At 40.1% G+C, this 24,153-nt stretch overlaps 2 non-coding genes and 1 pseudogene across 2 annotated transcripts; all 3 read left to right on the top strand.

Annotated features, from left to right (window-relative positions):
- The first annotated feature begins 9,131 nt into the window (after positions 1-9,131).
- LOC127011868 (small subunit ribosomal RNA) lies at positions 9,132-11,126 on the top strand. The gene has a single exon (XR_007765326.1). It is a non-coding gene; the product is annotated as a small subunit ribosomal RNA (ribosomal RNA).
- A 1,204-nt stretch (positions 11,127-12,330) lies between these two features.
- On the top strand, positions 12,331-12,509 carry LOC127012003 (5.8S ribosomal RNA). The gene has a single exon (XR_007765426.1). It is a non-coding gene; the product is annotated as a 5.8S ribosomal RNA (ribosomal RNA).
- Positions 12,510-12,911: 402 nt separating this feature from the next.
- Positions 12,912-22,351, top strand: LOC127011976 (large subunit ribosomal RNA; annotated as a pseudogene).
- Positions 22,352-24,153: the final 1,802 nt, after the last annotated feature.

The following is a 24,153-nucleotide window of genomic DNA, read 5'->3' as shown; positions in this document are numbered from 1 at the left end:
ATCCTGCCTCTTATCGTGGCATATGCCTTTTGCCAGTGTTCGGAAAGGTGCTGGAAGGGATCATGGTGAATCGACTGAAGGATGTGCTACCGGATGGCTGCAGATGGCAATTTGGATTTCGGCCTGGACGCTGCGTTGAGGATGCGTGGATGCACGCTAAAAACACCGTTTCCACCAGCCGCGAGAGGAGGGTGCTGGGAATCTTTGTTGATTTCAAGGGTGCCTTCGACAATGTTGAGTGGAACGCGGTGCTGGATCGGCTTATCGACGTCGGCTGTCGAGAGATAGACTTGTGGAAAAGTTATTTCTCCGGTCGAAGTGCCAGTATCATCAGCAGTTACGAAGCGGCCACAGTGTCGGTTACACGGGGCTGCCCGCAAGGGTCCGTCAGTGGTCCATTTATTTGGAACCTACTGATGGATGTGCTGCTTCAGCGCCTGGAGCCACATTGTGCTCTGAGCGCGTTTGCAGATGACTTGCTACTTTTCGTCGATGGGAATTCCCGTGCCGATCTGGAGCGAAAGGGCGAGCAGTTGATGGACATCGTGGGAGCCTGGGGAGCTGAGGTTGGAGTGAGTGTGTCAACCAGCAAGACGGCAATCATGTTGCTGAAAGGGAATCTTTCAGACACTAGGAGACCGACGGTACGGTTTGCTGGAGCAAGCCTGCCATACGTCACCAAATGCCGGTACCTTGGCATCTTAGTCGGCGAGCGGATGAGCTTTCTCCCGCATATCTCTGCTCTCAGAGATCGGCTGGCTGGAGTTGCCGGAGGGCTAGCACGGGTGCTCCGAGTCGATTGGGGGCTCAGCTCCCGTGCTAAGAGGACGATATACAGCGGACTCATGGTCCCCTGTGCACTCTTCGGTGCCTCGGTCTGGTACAAGGCGGCGAGCAAGGGCAAGTCCTTAAGACTCCTCACCTCGTGCCAGAGGACCATCCTATTAGGATGCCTACCGGTATGCCGCACAGTGTCCACGGTGGCACTGCAGGTGCTTGCTGGTGCTCCTCCAATGGATTTAGATGCTCACAGGATGGCAGTGAAGTTTAAGCTCAGAAAGCACGTTCCCCTGGACGAGAGCGACTGGCTCTATGGACAGGACTTGTCTGTGTTGGACTGGAAATCCAAGATGGCTCTGCTAGACGAATGTCTGCTAAATGAGTGGCAACTCAGATGGGACCAAGCGGCTCACGGTTTTGTGACTCGCCAGTTTTTCCCAGAGGCAGCGTTCGTCTACAAGAGGAAGGACTTTGTCTTCACCTTAAGAGCCGGATTCTTGCTGACAGGACACGGGTCGTTCAACGCTTTCCTCCATGGTAGAACCCTCAGCACCACAACCGCATGCTCATGTGGAGAGGAGAGTGAGGACTGGCTTCACGTACTATGTGAGTGCCGCCTCTATAGCGATTTGCGTGACTTGGATGCCCTTGGCATTGTTCGAGTCCAAGAACGATGGAACGTCGCAGGAGTAGTCGAGACCCCAGAACGGATGCGTCTCCTAGGAGCTTTTGCTGATGCTGCCTTCTCGAGGCGTAGGATGGAAGCGACGAGGGATGAACCGCAGGCGCCGGGACAATAGTCCCAAAACTCCCTTGCCGTGTGGCAACGGCGAAGAATACTGCCACAGCTTGTCATTGCTTGTCGTAGGAGGCGACTAATATGACATGGTTGCCCCATCCGAGCTTGTCGGAGCTGAAGGGGTGAGGCCCACCGAGCCTGAAATTTCGGTGCCACGGGTTGAGTGGTTCTCCAAGGCTACTCATTGAGGTCGGCCCCCTAGTGGGAGTTTCGTGGTGGCTGTGGTTGACACCTATATCGCGGGTAGAGTCCCCGGGCTCGACGTGGATGTTGCGTTAATACAACTCGGGTGCTGCGACCCAAAGAACAGTAGAGATTTTAGATAGATCTCGCCCCTATGCAAGGGGGAGTGCTTGCCCGACAAGCAAGTACTTAAATTGCTACTGGGGTGGTTGCTATGTACATAGCTATAGCTTCTAGTCCAGGGCGTTGGTTTGGCGCTTAACCCAGACCCTTGCATTATATACTCCCTTGTGGGTATATTAGAATGCCGTGGCTGTAATCCCTTCAGTGCGGAACACGTCACGTTAAATAAGTTCGGAGGGATCCGAGACACACCTGTCCCTATCTACTATCTAGCGAAACCACAGCCAAGGGAACGGGCTTGGAATAATTAGCGGGGAAAGAAGACCCTTTTGAGCTTGACTCTAATCTGGCAGTGTAAGGAGACATAAGAGGTGTAGAATAAGTGGGAGATATTAGACCTCGGTTTGGTATCGCCAATGAAATACCACTACTCTTATTGTTTCCTTACTTACTTGATTAAATGGAACGTGTATCATTTCCTAGCCATTATACGGATATATTTATTATATCTTATGGTATTGGGTTTTGATGCAAGCTTCTTGATCAAAGTATCACGAGTTTGTTATATAATCGCAAACAAATTCTTTAATAAAACGGTGCATTTATGTATTTTTGATTTGAAAATTTGGTATAACTCCAATTACTCAGGTATGATCCAATTCAAGGACATTGCCAGGTAGGGAGTTTGACTGGGGCGGTACATCTCTCAAATAATAACGGAGGTGTCCCAAGGCCAGCTCAGTGCGGACAGAAACCACACATAGAGCAAAAGGGCAAATGCTGACTTGATCTCGGTGTTCAGTACACACAGGGACAGCAAAAGCTCGGCCTATCGATCCTTTTGGTTTAAAGAGTTTTTAACAAGAGGTGTCAGAAAAGTTACCATAGGGATAACTGGCTTGTGGCGGCCAAGCGTTCATAGCGACGTCGCTTTTTGATCCTTCGATGTCGGCTCTTCCTATCATTGTGAAGCAAAATTCACCAAGCGTTGGATTGTTCACCCATGCAAGGGAACGTGAGCTGGGTTTAGACCGTCGTGAGACAGGTTAGTTTTACCCTACTAATGACAAAACGTTGTTGCGACAGCATTCCTGCGTAGTACGAGAGGAACCGCAGGTACGGACCAATGGCACAATACTTGTTCGAGCGAACAGTGGTATGACGCTACGTCCGTTGGATTATGCCTGAACGCCTCTAAGGTCGTATCCGTGCTGGACTGCAATGATAAATAAGGGGCAATTTGCATTGTATGGCTTCTAAACCATTTAAAGTTTATAATTTACTTTTTAAACGACAATGGATGTGATGCCAATGTAATTTGTAACATAGTAAATTGGGAGGATCTTTGATCACCTGATGCCGCGCTAGTTACATATAAAAGCATTATTTAATACAATGACAAAGCCTAGAATCAATTGTAAACGACTTTTGTAACAGGCAAGGTGTTGTAAGTGGTTGAGCAGCTGCCATACTGCGATCCACTGAAGCTTATCCTTTGCTTGATGATTCGATAATAAAATTGCATAATTTATTTGTTGTGTTGAACTTCTTATATAAAGTTCAACCAACAATCTATTTGTATGCATTGATTGTTTGCTTGGCTTTGTGGCGAATTTTTAATCCTTTATATATTACATTCCTAAGGTCTAGATTTTCAAGTAAGAGACCAATTTGATTAACATATCAATATAAGTACAACTCGACCATCTAATAATAACAATATGAATCGTCATCTTATTAGTGACGCGAAGATTGGCAAACATATAATATAAAAATATTCCTAAGGTCTAGATTTTCAAGTAAGAGACCAATTTGATTAACATATCAATATAAGTACAACTCGACCATCTAATAATAACAATATGAATCGTCATCTTATTAGTGACGCGAAGATTGGCAAACATATAATATAAAAATATTCCTAAGGTCTAGATTTTCAAGTAAGAGACCAATTTGATTAACATATCAATATAAGTACAACTCGACCATCTAATAATAACAATATGAATCGTCATCTTATTAGTGACGCGAAGATTGGCAAACATATAATATAAAAATATTCCTAAGGTCTAGATTTTCAAGTAAGAGACCAATTTGATTAACATATCAATATAAGTACAACTCGACCATCTAATAATAACAATATGAATCGTCATCTTATTAGTGACGCGAAGATTGGCAAACATATAATATAAAAATATTCCTAAGGTCTAGATTTTCAAGTAAGAGACCAATTTGATTAACATATCAATATAAGTACAACTCGACCATCTAATAATAACAATATGAATCGTCATCTTATTAGTGACGCGAAGATTGGCAAACATATAATATAAAAATATTCCTAAGGTCTAGATTTTCAAGTAAGAGACCAATTTGATTAACATATCAATATAAGTACAACTCGACCATCTAATAATAACAATATGAATCGTCATCTTTTTAGTGACGCGAAGATTGGCAAACATATAATATAAAAATATTCCTAAGGTCTAGAATCTTAAGCAATAGACCAATTCAACTAAGAGTTGACATATAAAAATATGTTCCTTTTAATGTTAGCAAAATTTTATCGTCACATACTGTTAGTGACGCGAACGTTTTTTTCTCCATGTTTATATGAATGTTTATTCAAAGGTAGAAAGGCAGGATCGTTATTTTATAAGTGAAGCGATAAAAAAATATTATGCAATAGGACATCTATTTATAAATATTTTTAAGTCTTAGAAATTCAAGTAAAGAGATTCAAGAAATTCATTCAACTTAGAGCGCACATATAATTAAAACTATTCCTGAGGTTTAGAAACCAAATTAAATAAAGAGGACATATAAACGTATGTGGTATTTTGATGGTAGTAAAAATGTATCGCGATATTATTAGTGACGCGACCAATTTTTATACTTTTTGCTCCATGTGCAAATATATCTAGTGTTTAGATAGTCAATTAAAAATGACAATTTTAACTAAAAGACTTAAAAAAGTGTTTGTCAAACTTATAATTTTGTCAATACTATATAAAACGCCAATCATATCCTTATAAAAGTAAATACGGTATATGGTTATAAATACAAAACCATATATAAATAAAAAAATGAAATCGTATGTATATGGCTTATAGGTATAATACCTATAAGGCATAATAATGTATAATATTAGCAAATATACATATAAAAGTGCATAAATTGTATAGATATGGCATAAAGAAGGCATTTATGAGAATAGCTAGTAGAATTTGCCCATACACTACTAGCGAAATGAGATATTTATACCTAGTGAGGGCGGCACTAGTACTATAAATTGTGGCAAAATAAATCTTATGCAAATGCATAGGATTTTGTCAATACCGTACAAAAAACTAAGTAAAACGTATGGATATTGAAAAATAAATGGATTATATTCATAAAATACGAATATTTCTTGCATTCTCTTGTTATACGAGAGAATATCATACGGAGCGGGCAGCCCCTAGTATAGTAAGCAGTCGAATGGGAGACAGCGTGTCCAAAAACACCTATAGGGAGGTGGTCGTTGGCGGACCTCTCCTCGTATTGGTCAAACTTATGATTTTGTCAATACTATATAAAACGCCAAGCATATCCATATAAAAGTGAATACAGTATATGGATATGAATAAAAAACCATACATAAATAAAAAAAAATATGTATAAAAAATTATACATATATTTATATTAAGCAATCGTATGGATGTGGCTTATAGGTATAATACCTATAAGGCATAATAATGTATAATATAGCAAATATACATATAAAAGTGCATGAATTGTATAGATATGGCATATAAGTGACATATTTATGAGAATAGCTAGTAGAATTTGCCCATACACTACTAGCGAAATGAGATATTTATACCTAGTGAGGGCGGCACTAGTACTATAAATTGTGGCAAAATAAATCTTATGCAAATGCATAGGATTTTGTCAATACCGTACAAAAAACTAAGTAAAACGTATGGATATTGAAAAATAAATGGATTATATTCATAAAATACGAATATTTCTTGCATTCTCTTGTTATATGAGAGAATATCATACGGAGCGGGTAGCCCCTAGTATAGTAAGCAGTCGAATGGGAGACAGCGTGTCCAAAAACACCTATAGGGAGGTGGTCGTTGGCGGACCTCTCCTCGTATTGGTCAAACTTATGATTTTGTCAATACTATATAAAACGCCAATCATATCCATATAAAAGTGAATACAGTATATGGATATGAATAAAAAACCATACATAAATAAAAAAAAATATGTATAAAAAATTATACATATATTTATATTAAGCAATCGTATGGATGTGGCTTATAGGTATAATACCTATAAGGCATAATAATGTATAATATAGCAAATATACATATAAAAGTGCATGAATTGTATAGATATGGCATATAAGTGACATATTTATGAGAATAGCTAGTAGAATTTGCCCATACACTACTAGCGAAATGAGATATTTATACCTAGTGAGGGCGGCACTAGTACTATAAATTGTGGCAAAATAAATCTTATGCAAATGCATAGGATTTTGTCAATACCGTACAAAAAACTAAGTAAAACGTATGGATATTGAAAAATAAATGGATTATATTCATAAAATACGAATATTTCTTGCATTCTCTTGTTATATGAGAGAATATCATACGGAGCGGGTAGCCCCTAGTATAGTAAGCAGTCGAATGGGAGACAGCGTGTCCAAAAACACCTATAGGGAGGTGGTCGTTGGCGGACCTCTCCTCGTATTGGTCAAACTTATGATTTTGTCAATACTATATAAAACGCCAATCATATCCATATAAAATTGAATACAGTATATGGATATGAATAAAAAACCATACATAAATAAAAAAAAAATATGTATAAAAAATTATACATATATTTATATTAAGCAATCGTATGGATGTGGCTTATAGGTATAATACCTATAAGGCATAATAATGTATAATATAGCAAATATACATATAAAAGTGCATGAATTGTATAGATATGGCATATAAGTGACATATTTATGAGAATAGCTAGTAGAATTTCCCCATACACTACTAGCGAAATGAGATATTTATACCTAGTGAGGGCGGCACTAGTACTATAAATTGTGGCAAAATAAATCTTATGCAAATGCATAGGATTTTGTCAATACCGTACAAAAAACTAAGTAAAACGTATGGATATTGAAAAATAAATGGATTATATTCATAAAATACGAATATTTCTTGCATTCTCTTGTTATATGAGAGAATATCATACGGAGCGGGTAGCCCCTAGTATAGTAAGCAGTCGAATGGGAGACAGCGTGTCCAAAAACACCTATAGGGAGGTGGTCGTTGGCGGACCTCTCCTCGTATTGGTCAAACTTATGATTTTGTCAATACTATATAAAACGCCAATCATATCCATATAAAAGTGAATACAGTATATGGATATGAATAAAAAACCATACATAAATAAAAAAAAAATATGTATAAAAAATTATACATATATTTATATTAAGCAATCGTATGGATGTGGCTTATAGGTATAATACCTATAAGGCATAATAATGTATAATATAGCAAATATACATATAAAAGTGCATGAATTGTATAGATATGGCATATAAGTGACATATTTATGAGAATAGCTAGTAGAATTTGCCCATACACTACTAGCGAAATGAGATATTTATACCTAGTGAGGGCGGCACTAGTACTATAAATTGTGGCAAAATAAATCTTATGCAAATGCATAGGATTTTGTCAATACCATACATAAACCGTATGGATATTGAGAAGTTAATAGATTACATCTATAATATGAGAAGTATTTTAGTATTCTTATTAAATAAGAGAATACTATAAGGGTGAGTGGCAAAGAGAATTGAATATACCCGAATGGGAGACAGCGTGTCCAAAAACTACTATAGGTGGTGTGGCAAATATGAGGAAGGCAATATATCCATATAATGAAAATAAAAGTGCGTTTTCTTATTATATAAGAGAACACTATATGGGTGAGTGGCAAAGTAAATTGAATATACCCGAATGGGAGACAGCGTGTCCAAAAACTACTATAGGTGGTGTGGCAAATATGAGGAAGGCAATATATCCATATAATGAAAATAAAAGTGCGTTTTCTTATTATATAAGAGAACACTATATGGGTGAGTGGCAAAGTAAATTGAATATACCCGAATGGGAGACAGCGTGTCCAAAAACTACTATAGGTGGTGTGGCAAATATGAGGAAGGCAATATATCCATATAATGAATATAAAAGTGCGTTGTCTTATTATATAAGAGAACACTATATGGGTGAGTGGCAAAGTAAATTGAATATACCCGAATGGGAGACAGCGTGTCCAAAAACTACTATAGGATGGTCAATGGGCCGGCCGTCTGCTATTGACATATGTCAGTAGAGAAGATATTATCCGTCAAATTTGTTTCTTTATTCATTTATTTGAATACGAGACTTGGCTCCGCTGTTAATATTTTAAGCCCAAAGATAATAACGTTGAAACAAAGGCCAAGTTTCTATTGTACATAGAATAACAAATTGTTTCCGAATTTTATCGTTAATTTTAGGAGGTAGGCTAACATGATTTATATTATATGTGTATTATTAAATAATAATAGTACATAAAAGTCTACCAAAGAAATATAAAAATGTAATTATGAATACATTTTCAATATTAATATCAACTTATATTGTTGATAATAAAAAATAGCTATTAAGAGAGTTATTTAAGAAATTATATAATATATAATAAAGAGTATATATATAAATAATATATAAGTATATATTATTTAAGAAATAAATATAGTAGTAATAATTATATATATACACTCGGTTCTATTTTATATATTACCAGAGACTTATATGGATATATATAGATAAATTTTAAATTTATCGTCAAAATACAAATGATTAACTCAATATCTTATATTGGTTAAACAAAAATTGTACATGTGTGGATACAATATATTATGTATGTCGAACAAAAATGATATTTTAGAATGAAATGTGCATATATAAAGAAAATATATGAAAAATAAATATTGTGTTTATAAAGAATATGATTCTTTTTGACATCAATAAAAACTTGTTATTATTAGTGGCGAAACAAGTATAAATTGGAAAACAAACGTATACGAATGCTATATAAAAATGGCCGTATTCGATAGAAATAAAATCTATAACAACATATATATTGCTAATTTCTATTCAAAAAATATGAATGAAATATGAATAAAAACATTATTCTGGTTGATCCTGCCAGTAGTTATATGCTTGTCTCAAAGATTAAGCCATGCATGTCTAAGTACACACGAATTAAAAGTGAAACCGCAAAAGGCTCATTATATCAGTTATGGTTCCTTAGATCGTTAACAGTTACTTGGATAACTGTGGTAATTCTAGAGCTAATACATGCAATTAAAACATGAACCTTATGGGACATGTGCTTTTATTAGGCTAAAACCAAGCGATCGCAAGATCGTTATATTGGTTGAACTCTAGATAACATGCAGATCGTATGGTCTTGTACCGACGACAGATCTTTCAAATGTCTGCCCTATCAACTTTTGATGGTAGTATCTAGGACTACCATGGTTGCAACGGGTAACGGGGAATCAGGGTTCGATTCCGGAGAGGGAGCCTGAGAAACGGCTACCACATCTAAGGAAGGCAGCAGGCGCGTAAATTACCCACTCCCAGCTCGGGGAGGTAGTGACGAAAAATAACAATACAGGACTCATATCCGAGGCCCTGTAATTGGAATGAGTACACTTTAAATCCTTTAACAAGGACCAATTGGAGGGCAAGTCTGGTGCCAGCAGCCGCGGTAATTCCAGCTCCAATAGCGTATATTAAAGTTGTTGCGGTTAAAACGTTCGTAGTTGAACTTGTGCTTCATACGGGTAGTACAACTTACAATTGTGGTTAGTACTATACCTTTATGTATGTAAGCGTATTACCGGTGGAGTTCTTACATGTGCTTAGATACTTGTATTTTTTCATATGTTCCTCCTATTTAAAAACCTGCATTAGTGCTCTTAAACGAGTGTTATTGTGGGCCGGTACAATTACTTTGAACAAATTAGAGTGCTTAAAGCAGGCTTCAAATGCCTGAATATTCTGTGCATGGGATAATGAAATAAGACCTCTGTTCTGCTTTCATTGGTTTTCAGATCAAGAGGTAATGATTAATAGAAGCAGTTTGGGGGCATTAGTATTACGACGCGAGAGGTGAAATTCTTGGACCGTCGTAAGACTAACTTAAGCGAAAGCATTTGCCAAAGATGTTTTCATTAATCAAGAACGAAAGTTAGAGGTTCGAAGGCGATCAGATACCGCCCTAGTTCTAACCATAAACGATGCCAGCTAGCAATTGGGTGTAGCTACTTTTATGGCTCTCTCAGTCGCTTCCCGGGAAACCAAAGCTTTTGGGCTCCGGGGGAAGTATGGTTGCAAAGCTGAAACTTAAAGGAATTGACGGAAGGGCACCACCAGGAGTGGAGCCTGCGGCTTAATTTGACTCAACACGGGAAAACTTACCAGGTCCGAACATAAGTGTGTAAGACAGATTGATAGCTCTTTCTCGAATCTATGGGTGGTGGTGCATGGCCGTTCTTAGTTCGTGGAGTGATTTGTCTGGTTAATTCCGATAACGAACGAGACTCAAATATATTAAATAGATATCTTCAGGATTATGGTGTTGAAGCTTATATAGCCTTCATTCATGGTGGCAGTAAAATGTTTATTGTGTTTGAATGTGTTTATATAAGTGGAGCCGTACCTGTTGGTTTGTCCCATTATAAGGACACTAGCTTCTTAAATGGACAAATTGCGTCTAGCAATAATGAGATTGAGCAATAACAGGTCTGTGATGCCCTTAGATGTCCTGGGCTGCACGCGCGCTACAATGAAAGTATCAACGTGTATTTCCTAGACCGAGAGGTCCGGGTAAACCGCTGAACCACTTTCATGCTTGGGATTGTGAACTGAAACTGTTCACATGAACTTGGAATTCCCAGTAAGTGTGAGTCATTAACTCGCATTGATTACGTCCCTGCCCTTTGTACACACCGCCCGTCGCTACTACCGATTGAATTATTTAGTGAGGTCTCCGGACGTGATCACTGTGACGCCTTGCGTGTTACGGTTGTTTCGCAAAAGTTGACCGAACTTGATTATTTAGAGGAAGTAAAAGTCGTAACAAGGTTTCCGTAGGTGAACCTGCGGAAGGATCATTAATGTTTTAATATCCTTACCGTTAATAAAATATTTGTTTATATTATAATAAATACATTATAGTATTACAAATAAAATATGAATTGCCAAAATGTATATGAGATCTATTATAGATCAAATGAAATTTCGAACAAGCAAATCGAAATAATGCAAATATTAAAATTATATATTGTATTTAATACATATGAGAGAAATTAATAAGCAGCCAAAGCAAACAAATAAAAATTCGAACAAGCAAATCGAATTATTAAAATAATAATATTAAATTATTATTGTATATCCTTACCGTTAATAAAATATTTGTTTATATTATAATAAATACATTATAATAATACAAATAAAATATGAATTGCCAAAATGTATAATGAGATCTAATATAGATCAAATAAAATTTCGAACAAGCAAATCGAAATAATGCAAATATTAAAATTATATATTGTATTTAATACATATGAGAGAAATAATAAGCAGCCAAAGCAAACAAATAAAAATTCGAACAAGCAAATCGAATTATTAAAATAATAATATTAAATTATTATTGTATATCCTTACCGTTAATAAAATATTTGTTTATATTATAATAAATACATTATAGTAATACAAATAAAATATGAATTGCCAAAATGTATATGATCTAATATAGATCAAATGAAATTTCGAACAAGCAAATCGAAATAATGCAAATATTAAAATTATATATTGTATTTAATACATATGAGAGAAATAATAAGCAGCCAAAACAAACAAATAAAAATTCGAACAAGCAAATCGAATTATTAAAATAATAATATTAAATTATTATTGTATATAAACACAATTAAAATACTGTGTGTATATGGACCATAATATACACGCGTTGCGATATGTATTGTTCATCTCAGTTATGCGCATACATTGGATAATGCAACAACCTAAAATGTACAATGTTGTACCTGGTTTTATACAGGTTAATGTTTTATATAAATTTCAATTTATATCGCTAAAAAAGTATTAATATATATATATATATATTTATTTACAATAAATGCAATTTAAAAAGAAATACTTTGATATATATTGGTTATATAAAACTAAGACATTTCGCAGCATTCGTTTTAGGTATAAAAATAAATTTATTGAAGGAATTGATATATGCCAGTAAAATGGTGTATTTTTAATTTCTTTCAATAAAAACATATTTGACAAAATTAAGAAACCAATTTATAAAACTCTAAGCGGTGGATCACTCGGCTCATGGGTCGATGAAGAACGCAGCAAACTGTGCGTCATCGTGTGAACTGCAGGACACATGAACATCGACATTTTGAACGCATATCGCAGTCCATGCTGTTATGTACTTTAATTAATTTTATAGTGCTGCTTGGACTACATATGGTTGAGGGTTGTAAGACTATGCTAATTAAGTTGCTTATACAAATTTTATAATGAAATTTTATAAGCATATGGTATATTATTGGATAATAATAATTTAATTATTTTATTCATAATATTAAAAAATATATGAAAAACATTATCTCACATTAGTAAATAATTTGAATGTGAAAAACGAAGAGAAATATTTTCTTTTTCAATCAAATGATACTGAGAAATGTCTAGCATAAAAATTTATCTAGAATTGTCTCTTATTAATGATTAGAAAATAGAAAACCGTTGACAATATTATTATTCTTCGTTGATTCGTTAAATCAAACAAATGCCATTTATATACAGATATTATTAATATAACGAATTTAATAAAATGTTTTATCATTATATATAAAGAATTAATTGCATATAAAAGTTATACACAACCTCAACTCATATGGGACTACCCCCTGAATTTAAGCATATTAATTAGGGGAGGAAAAGAAACTAACAAGGATTTTCTTAGTAGCGGCGAGCGAAAAGAAATCAGTTCAGCACTAAGTCACTTTGTCTATATGGCAAATGTGAGATGCAGTGTATGGAGCGTCAATATTCTAGTATGAGAAATTAACGATTTAAGTCCTTCTTAAATGAGGCCATTTACCCATAGAGGGTGCCAGGCCCGTATAACGTTAATGATTACTAGATGATGTTTCCAAAGAGTCGTGTTGCTTGATAGTGCAGCACTAAGTGGGTGGTAAACTCCATCTAAAACTAAATATAACCATGAGACCGATAGTAAACAAGTACCGTGAGGGAAAGTTGAAAAGAACTCTGAATAGAGAGTTAAACAGTACGTGAAACTGCTTAGAGGTTAAGCCCGATGAACCTGAATATCCGTTATGGAAAATTCATCATTAGAATTGTAATATTTAAACAATATTATGATAATAGTGTGCATTTTTTCCATATAAGGACATTGTAATCTATTAGCATACCAAATTTATCATAAAATATAACTTATAGTTTATTCAAATTAATTTGCTTGCATTTTAACACAGAATAAATGTTATTAATTTGATAAAGTGCTGATAGATTTATATGAATACAGTGCGTTAATTTTTCGGAATTATATAATGGCATAATTATCATTGATTTTTGTGTTTATTATATGCACTTGTAGGATTAACAATGCGAAAGATTCAGGATACCTTCGGGACCCGTCTTGAAACACGGACCAAGGAGTCTAACATATGTGCAAGTTATTGGGATATAAACCTAATAGCGTAATTAACTTGACTAATAATGGGATTAGTTTTTTAACTATTTATAGCTAATTAACACAATCCCGGGGCGTTCTATATAGTTATGTATAATGATATTTATATTATTTATGCCTCTAACTGGAACGTACCTTGAGCATATATGCTGTGACCCGAAAGATGGTGAACTATACTTGATCAGGTTGAAGTCAGGGGAAACCCTGATGGAAGACCGAAACAGTTCTGACGTGCAAATCGATTGTCAGAATTGAGTATAGGGGCGAAAGACCAATCGAACCATCTAGTAGCTGGTTCCTTCCGAAGTTTCCCTCAGGATAGCTGGTGCATTTTAATATTATATAAAATAATCTTATCTGGTAAAGCGAATGATTAGAGGCCTTAGGGTCGAAACGATCTTAACCTATTCTCAAACTTTAAATGGGTAAGAACCTTAACTTTCTTGATATGAAGTTCAAGGTTATGATATAATGTGCCCAGTGGGCCACTTTTGGTAAGCAGAACTGGCGCTGTGGGATGAACCAAACGTAATGTTACGGTGCCCAAATTAACAACTCATGCAGATACCATGAAAGGCGTTGGTTGCTTAAAACAGCAGGACGGTGATCATGGAAGTCGAAATCCGCTAAGGAGTGTGTAACAACTCACCTGCCGAAGCAACTAGCCCTTAAAATGGATGGCGCTTAAGTTGTATACCTATACATTACCGCTAAAGTAGATGATTTATATTACTTGTAATATAAATTTTGAAACTTTAGTGAGTAGGAAGGTACAATGGTATGCGTAGAAGTGTTTGGCGTAAGCCTGCATGGAGCTGCCATTGGTACAGATCTTGGTGGTAGTAGCAAATAATCGAATGAGACCTTGGAGGACTGAAGTGGAGAAGGGTTTCGTGTGAACAGTGGTTGATCACGAGTTAGTCGGTCCTAAGTTCAAGGCGAAAGCCGAAAATTTTCAAGTAAAATACAAATGCCAAACAAATATATATATTATATAAAATCTAGCTAAATTAATATACTTGAATAATTTTGAACGAAAGGGAATACGGTTCCAATTCCGTAACCTGTTGAGTATCCGTTTGTTATTAAATATGGGCCTCGTGCTCATCCTGGCAACAGGAACGACCATAAAGAAGCCGTCGAGAGATATCGGAAGAGTTTTCTTTTCTGTTTTATAGCCGTACTACCATGGAAGTCTTTCGCAGAGAGATATGGTAGATGGGCTAGAAGAGCATGACATATACTGTTGTGTCGATATTTTCTCCTCGGACCTTGAAAATTTATGGTGGGGACACGCAAACTTCTCAACAGGCCGTACCAATATCCGCAGCTGGTCTCCAAGGTGAAGAGTCTCTAGTCGATAGAATAATGTAGGTAAGGGAAGTCGGCAAATTAGATCCGTAACTTCGGGATAAGGATTGGCTCTGAAGATTGAGATAGTCGGGCTTGATTGGGAAACAATAACATGGTTTATGTGCTCGTTCTGGGTAAATAGAGTTTCTAGCATTTATGTTAGTTACTTGTTCCCCGGATAGTTTAGTTACGTAGCCAATTGTGGAACTTTCTTGCTAAAATTTTTAAGAATACTAATTGGGTTAAACCAATTAGTTCTTATTAATTATAACGATTATCAATTAACAATCAATTCAGAACTGGCACGGACTTGGGGAATCCGACTGTCTAATTAAAACAAAGCATTGTGATGGCCCTAGCGGGTGTTGACACAATGTGATTTCTGCCCAGTGCTCTGAATGTCAAAGTGAAGAAATTCAAGTAAGCGCGGGTCAACGGCGGGAGTAACTATGACTCTCTTAAGGTAGCCAAATGCCTCGTCATCTAATTAGTGACGCGCATGAATGGATTAACGAGATTCCTACTGTCCCTATCTACTCACAGTCGGTGTTAGATTGCTCGTGCGAACAGACGTGTTTTCCGTACGCTCCGCGAGTGTAGCCAATATTGACTGATAGAGACCAGATACGAAGCTAGAAACAGCACGAAAATTCGTGTTTTGTGCCTGCGAACCCAGTGCGCGTGTTTTCCCTGTGTAAAAGTGGTGAAACCGGGTGAAATTGGGTTTTTCCCATTGGAAATTTTCCATTGCGCCACGTGTGTCACGAGAGAGGCGCTCTCTTGAGAGAGGCGTTAGGCTTATTTAGGCACATTTTGCCTAAAACAGCTGTGCGGTTTGTGTCATCGCTAAACTTTTATCAGCTGATCAGCTGATAGAGCTTTCCGACCAGCTGATAATAAAGGGGTAAGTCCTTGGTGGAAAAGCTTTTGGGTTGGAACTGCCGATAACCGGCGGATGGCGCCACCCAAAATGGATGTTGGAGATTCTGGCAGTGAGAGTGCTAGTAGTAGGGGAAGCAGTGGGGGCAGAGGACGACCCAGAGGTAAGCGCAATAAAGCGCCGCTGAGGGACGCCTCTAGGTGCAAGTTGATGGCACTGGATGCAACTGCCGCTGACACTGCGACAGCCCCTGCCGCTGCCGCTGCCGCTGCCCCTGCTGCTGCCGCTGCCGCTGCCCCTGTCGCTGCCCTTGCCGCAGCCCCTGCCGCTCCCGCAGCCCCCGCCGCTGCTGCATCCTCTGCTGAACACGAGAAGACCTTCGTTGCACCAGCCAGTCCTCTAAAATCCTTCTCGGATAGGGAGTGGAGAGGTAATGGTGCCGTCGCTGCCGAGATAGGGGACATCCGATCGGAGATCGGTAGGATGTTCATGGTCTCCTATGCCAACCCGGCCACAAATGTGAAGGTGCAGTCCGTAGCCAACCGCTACGAGGAGGTTGTTGCAGCCCTCCTTATACGGATTGGAGTGCTTGAGGACCGCCTTAAGAAGCAGGCACCGGTTGCCTCGGCCGTCTCATACGCAGCCGCCGCTGCTAGAGGCGCGCACCTTATCGCCTCACCTGCTGCCCCTGTCGCCCCCTATGCCCCTGTAGCCGCACCGCGGAAAATCCGGGAGACCTGGTCGGCAGTCGTTGCATGTGATGATCCGGCCTTATCAGGGAGGCAAATTGCGGACAAGGTCCGCAAAGAGGTAGCGCCTGCTTTGGGCGTCAGAGTGCATGAGGTGCGAGAGTTGAAGCGGGGCGGCGCGATTATTCGCACGCCATCGCAGGCGGAGATGTCGAAAATCGTTGCCTCCGCAAAATTCGCTGAGGTGGGCCTTAAGGTGTCCAAAAACACTGCCGCAAAACCCAGGGTGACGGTACAGGATGTGGACACCACTGTGACGCCGGATGAGTTCATGATGGAGTTAAAAGAGAAAAACTTCGAGGAGATGTCGCTGAAGGAGTTCCAGAAGGCGGTAGTCCTGGCGACCAAGCCCTGGTCAGCAGCTAACAGCGCCACTATAAACGTGACGCTGGAAGTAGATGATCAGGCGTTGGCCGTTCTCGAAAGCGGGAGGGTGTATATCAAGTGGTTCTCTTACCGCTGCCGCTCTCAAGTGCGCACCTATGCGTGCCACCGATGCCTTGGTTTTGACCACAAAGTCAGCGAGTGTCGGTACGCTAGAGAAAACCAGGTCTGCCGCCAGTGCGGACAGAACGACCACGTCGCGGCGAAGTGCAAAAATGCGGTGGACTGCCGTAACTGCCGCCATAAAGGGCTACCCTCGGGGCACTATATGCTCTCGGGTGGATGCCCGATATATAGCGCTGTGCTAGCCAGGGTGCAAGCTAGACATTAACATGTTCAGCTTCATTCAAGCGAATTGTGGTCGAGGCCGTTGCGCTGTCATCGAGCTTGCAAAGCGGATGAGAGATGCTGGCCACCTGTTCGCACTCATTCAGGAGCCCTATGTGGACGCAGGCAAGCGTCTCACTGGACTCCCTGGAGGCATGAGAATCTTCGCTGACAAAAGGAAGAAAGCTGCCATCATCGTGGACGACCCGTCTGCCATCTGCATGCCCATCGAGACATTGACGACGGATTATGGAGTGTGCGTGAGTGTCACAGGAAAATACGGCACCATTTTTCTGTCCTCCGTATACTGCCAGTACTCAGCTGCCCTGCAGCCCTACACTGACTACCTGGATACGGTTCTGCTGCTAGCCAGCAGGACACCGACAATCCTCGGACTTGATGCGAATGCGGTTTCCCCGATGTGGTTCAGCAAAACTCCAGCTAACTCTGGAGACCGTCTGAATCGCGAACGGGGACAGCACATGGACGAGTGGATCATCGCAAGCGGTGTCTGTGTGCTTAATACGGCCAGCCAGGTGTTCACGTTCGATAATCACCGCTCCAGAAGTGATATCGACGTGACCTTCACCAACGAAGCAGCGCGTGTGTGGGCAACATACGAATGGAGAGTTGACTTCTGGGAGCTGAGTGACCACAACATCATCACTGTTGAGGTTACTCCAGATCCAAGCAGTACCGTTGAGAGCCTAGCTCCGGTACCGCAATGGAGGCTCTCCAATGCAAGTTGGCGAAGATTCAGAGTAGAACTAAGGGATGTAGCTGAATGTCTCGAGGAACTGGAGGAATCGCCGTTGGATGATCATGTGTCAGCCCTTCGCTCCATCGTACACGAAGTGTGCGACAGGGTAATAGGGCGCAGGATACCTGCAGCAAGGGGAAACGTAATATGGTGGAATCCTGAACTGAGTACCAAGCGCCAAGAGGTCAGGAGACTGAGGCGCAGGCTGCAGGCAGCTCGTCGGAGTGGCACCGGCGATGTTGAGCGACTTGCCGCTGGATTAAGGCTTGCCTCAGGCCAGTATAAGAAGCTTATCCTGATGACAAAGGAACAAAACTGGCGGGACTTCGTGGGACGGCACAAGGATGATCCATGGGGGCACGCCTACCGAATATGCCGAGGCCGGAAAAAGACAACCGATCTTGGATGTCTTAGGTCGAACGGCGCGCTACTTACGACATGGCACGACTGCGCAGATATACTCCTCCGCAACTTCTTCCCTGTTGCGGAATCCACAGTGCGTGAGGGTATAACTCCTGCTGCTCCACCGACCCTCGAAGCCTTCGAGGTGGCAACCAGCGTCGCGAAGCTGAGAAGCCGGCGATCGCCGGGAATGGACGGCATCACGGGTGGGATCGTCAAGGAGGTATGGCGTGCTATCCCTCAGCACCTGACGAAGTTGTACTCTCGATGCCTCTCGGAAGGATATTTTCCTGCCGAGTGGAAACACCCGAGAGTGATACCGCTGGTAAAGGGGCCAGATAAGGACAGGAGCGATCCTGCCTCTTATCGTGGCATATGCCTTTTGCCAGTGTTCGGAAAGGTGCTGGAAGGGATCATGGTGAATCGACTGAAGGATGTGCTACCGGATGGCTGCAGATGGCAATTTGGATTTCGGCCTGGACGCTGCGTTGAGGATGCGTGGATGCACGCTAAAAACACCGTTTCCACCAGCCGCGAGAGGAGGGTGCTGGGAATCTTTGTTGATTTCAAGGGTGCCTTCGACAATGTTGAGTGGAACGCGGTGCTGGATCGGCTTATCGACGTCGGCTGTCGAGAGATAGACTTGTGGAAAAGTTATTTCTCCGGTCGAAGTGCCAGTATCATCAGCAGTTACGAAGCGGCCACAGTGTCGGTTACACGGGGCTGCCCGCAAGGGTCCGTCAGTGGTCCATTTATTTGGAACCTACTGATGGATGTGCTGCTTCAGCGCCTGGAGCCACATTGTGCTCTGAGCGCGTTTGCAGATGACTTGCTACTTTTCGTCGATGGGAATTCCCGTGCCGATCTGGAGCGAAAGGGCGAGCAGTTGATGGACATCGTGGGAGCCTGGGGAGCTGAGGTTGGAGTGAGTGTGTCAACCAGCAAGACGGCAATCATGTTGCTGAAAGGGAATCTTTCAGACACTAGGAGACCGACGGTACGGTTTGCTGGAGCAAGCCTGCCATACGTCACCAAATGCCGGTACCTTGGCATCTTAGTCGGCGAGCGGATGAGCTTTCTCCCGCATATCTCTGCTCTCAGAGATCGGCTGGCTGGAGTTGCCGGAGGGCTAGCACGGGTGCTCCGAGTCGATTGGGGGCTCAGCTCCCGTGCTAAGAGGACGATATACAGCGGACTCATGGTCCCCTGTGCACTCTTCGGTGCCTCGGTCTGGTACAAGGCGGCGAGCAAGGGCAAGTCCTTAAGACTCCTCACCTCGTGCCAGAGGACCATCCTATTAGGATGCCTACCGGTATGCCGCACAGTGTCCACGGTGGCACTGCAGGTGCTTGCTGGTGCTCCTCCAATGGATTTAGATGCTCACAGGATGGCAGTGAAGTTTAAGCTCAGAAAGCACGTTCCCCTGGACGAGAGCGACTGGCTCTATGGACAGGACTTGTCTGTGTTGGACTGGAAATCCAAGATGGCTCTGCTAGACGAATGTCTGCTAAATGAGTGGCAACTCAGATGGGACCAAGCGGCTCACGGTTTTGTGACTCGCCAGTTTTTCCCAGAGGCAGCGTTCGTCTACAAGAGGAAGGACTTTGTCTTCACCTTAAGAGCCGGATTCTTGCTGACAGGACACGGGTCGTTCAACGCTTTCCTCCATGGTAGAACCCTCAGCACCACAACCGCATGCTCATGTGGAGAGGAGAGTGAGGACTGGCTTCACGTACTATGTGAGTGCCGCCTCTATAGCGATTTGCGTGACTTGGATGCCCTTGGCATTGTTCGAGTCCAAGAACGATGGAACGTCGCAGGAGTAGTCGAGACCCCAGAACGGATGCGTCTCCTAGGAGCTTTTGCTGATGCTGCCTTCTCGAGGCGTAGGATGGAAGCGACGAGGGATGAACCGCAGGCGCCGGGACAATAGTCCCAAAACCCCCTTGCCGTGTGGCAACGGCGAAGAATACTGCCACAGCTTGTCATTGCTTGTCGTAGGAGGCGACTAATATGACATGGTTGCCCCATCCGAGCTTGTCGGAGCTGAAGGGGTGAGGCCCACCGAGCCTGAAATTTCGGTGCCACGGGTTGAGTGGTTCTCCAAGGCTACTCATTGAGGTCGGCCCCCTAGTGGGAGTTTCGTGGTGGCTGTGGTTGACACCTATATCGCGGGTAGAGTCCCCGGGCTCGACGTGGATGTTGCGTTAATACAACTCGGGTGCTGCGACCCAAAGAACAGTAGAGATTTTAGATAGATCTCGCCCCTATGCAAGGGGGAGTGCTTGCCCGACAAGCAAGTACTTAAATTGCTACTGGGGTGGTTGCTATGTACATAGCTATAGCTTCTAGTCCAGGGCGTTGGTTTGGCGCTTAACCCAGACCCTTGCATTATATACTCCCTTGTGGGTATATTAGAATGCCGTGGCTGTAATCCCTTCAGTGCGGAACACGTCACGTTAAATAAGTTCGGAGGGATCCGAGACACACCTGTCCCTATCTACTATCTAGCGAAACCACAGCCAAGGGAACGGGCTTGGAATAATTAGCGGGGAAAGAAGACCCTTTTGAGCTTGACTCTAATCTGGCAGTGTAAGGAGACATAAGAGGTGTAGAATAAGTGGGAGATATTAGACCTCGGTTTGGTATCGCCAATGAAATACCACTACTCTTATTGTTTCCTTACTTACTTGATTAAATGGAACGTGTATCATTTCCTAGCCATTATACGGATATATTTATTATATCTTATGGTATTGGGTTTTGATGCAAGCTTCTTGATCAAAGTATCACGAGTTTGTTATATAATCGCAAACAAATTCTTTAATAAAACGGTGCATTTATGTATTTTTGATTTGAAAATTTGGTATAACTCCAATTACTCAGGTATGATCCAATTCAAGGACATTGCCAGGTAGGGAGTTTGACTGGGGCGGTACATCTCTCAAATAATAACGGAGGTGTCCCAAGGCCAGCTCAGTGCGGACAGAAACCACACATAGAGCAAAAGGGCAAATGCTGACTTGATCTCGGTGTTCAGTACACACAGGGACAGCAAAAGCTCGGCCTATCGATCCTTTTGGTTTAAAGAGTTTTTAACAAGAGGTGTCAGAAAAGTTACCATAGGGATAACTGGCTTGTGGCGGCCAAGCGTTCATAGCGACGTCGCTTTTTGATCCTTCGATGTCGGCTCTTCCTATCATTGTGAAGCAAAATTCACCAAGCGTTGGATTGTTCACCCATGCAAGGGAACGTGAGCTGGGTTTAGACCGTCGTGAGACAGGTTAGTTTTACCCTACTAATGACAAAACGTTGTTGCGACAGCATTCCTGCGTAGTACGAGAGGAACCGCAGGTACGGACCAATGGCACAATACTTGTTCGAGCGAACAGTGGTATGACGCTACGTCCGTTGGATTATGCCTGAACGCCTCTAAGGTCGTATCCGTGCTGGACTGCAATGATAAATAAGGGGCAATTTGCATTGTATGGCTTCTAAACCATTTAAAGTTTATAATTTACTTTTTAAACGACAATGGATGTGATGCCAATGTAATTTGTAACATAGTAAATTGGGAGGATCTTTGATCACCTGATGCCGCGCTAGTTACATATAAAAGCATTATTTAATACAATGACAAAGCCTAGAATCAATTGTAAACGACTTTTGTAACAGGCAAGGTGTTGTAAGTGGTTGAGCAGCTGCCATACTGCGATCCACTGAAGCTTATCCTTTGCTTGATGATTCGATAATAAAATTGCATAATTTATTTGTTGTGTTGAACTTCTTATATAAAGTTCAACCAACAATCTATTTGTATGCATTGATTGTTTGCTTGGCTTTGTGGCGAATTTTTAATCCTTTATATATTACATTCCTAAGGTCTAGATTTTCAAGTAAGAGACCAATTTGATTAACATATCAATATAAGTACAACTCGACCATCTAATAATAACAATATGAATCGTCATCTTATTAGTGACGCGAAGATTGGCAAACATATAATATAAAAATATTCCTAAGGTCTAGATTTTCAAGTAAGAGACCAATTTGATTAACATATCAATATAAGTACAACTCGACCATCTAATAATAACAATATGAATCGTCATCTTATTAGTGACGCGAAGATTGGCAAACATATAATATAAAAATATTCCTAAGGTCTAGATTTTCAAGTAAGAGACCAATTTGATTAACATATCAATATAAGTACAACTCGACCATCTAATAATAACAATATGAATCGTCATCTTATTAGTGACGCGAAGATTGGCAAACATATAATATAAAAATATTCCTAAGGTCTAGATTTTCAAGTAAGAGACCAATTTGATTAACATATCAATATAAGTACAACTCGACCATCTAATAATAATATGAATCGTCATCTTATTAGTGACGCGAAGATTGGCAAACATATAATATAAAAATATTCCTAAGGTCTAGATTTTCAAGTAAGAGACCAATTTGATTAACATATCAATATAAGTACAACTCGACCATCTAATAATAACAATATGAATCGTCATCTTATTAGTGACGCGAAGATTGGCAAACATATAATATAAAAATATTCCTAAGGTCTAGATTTTCAAGTAAGAGACCAATTTGATTAACATATCAATATAAGTACAACTCGACTATCTAATAATAACAATATGAATCGTCATCTTATTAGTGACGCGAAGATTGGCAAACATATAATATAAAAATATTCCTAAGGTCTAGATTTTCAAGTAAGAGACCAATTTGATTAACATATCAATATAAGTACAACTCGACCATCTAATAATAACAATATGAATCGTCATCTTATTAGTGACGCGAAGATTGGCAAACATATAATATAAAAATATTCCTAAGGTCTAGATTTTCAAGTAAGAGACCAATTTGATTAACATATCAATATAAGTACAACTCGACCATCTAATAATAACAATATGAATCGTCATCTTATTAGTGACGCGAAGATTGGCAAACATATAATATAAAAATATTCCTAAGGTCTAGATTTTCAAGTAAGAGACCAATTTGATTAACATATCAATATAAGTACAACTCGACCATCTAATAATAACAATATGAATCGTCATCTTATTAGTGACGCGAAGATTGGCAAACATATAATATAAAAATATTCCTAAGGTCTAGATTTTCAAGTAAGAGACCAATTTGATTAACATATCAATATAAGTACAACTCGACCATCTAATAATAACAATATGAATCGTCATCTTATTACTGACGCGAAGATTGGCAAACATATAATATACAAATATTCCTAAGGTCTAGATTTTCAAGTAAGAGACCAATTTGATTAACATATCAATATAAGTACAACTCGACCATCTAATAATAACAATATGAATCGTCATCTTATTAGTGACGCGAAGATTGGCAAACATATAATATAAAAATATTCCTAAGGTCTAGATTTTCAAGTAAGAGACCAATTTGATTAACATATCAATATAAGTACAACTCGACCATCTAATAATAACAATATGAATCGTCATCTTTTTAGTGACGCGAAGATTGGCAAACATAT

Source organism: Drosophila biarmipes, unplaced genomic scaffold, assembly GCF_025231255.1.
Source record: "Drosophila biarmipes strain raj3 unplaced genomic scaffold, RU_DBia_V1.1 ptg000016l, whole genome shotgun sequence".
Lineage (NCBI taxonomy): Eukaryota > Metazoa > Arthropoda > Insecta > Diptera > Drosophilidae > Drosophila > Drosophila biarmipes.
Note: the sequence above shows the minus strand (reverse complement) of the source record. Positions and strands in the feature narration are given on the sequence as shown.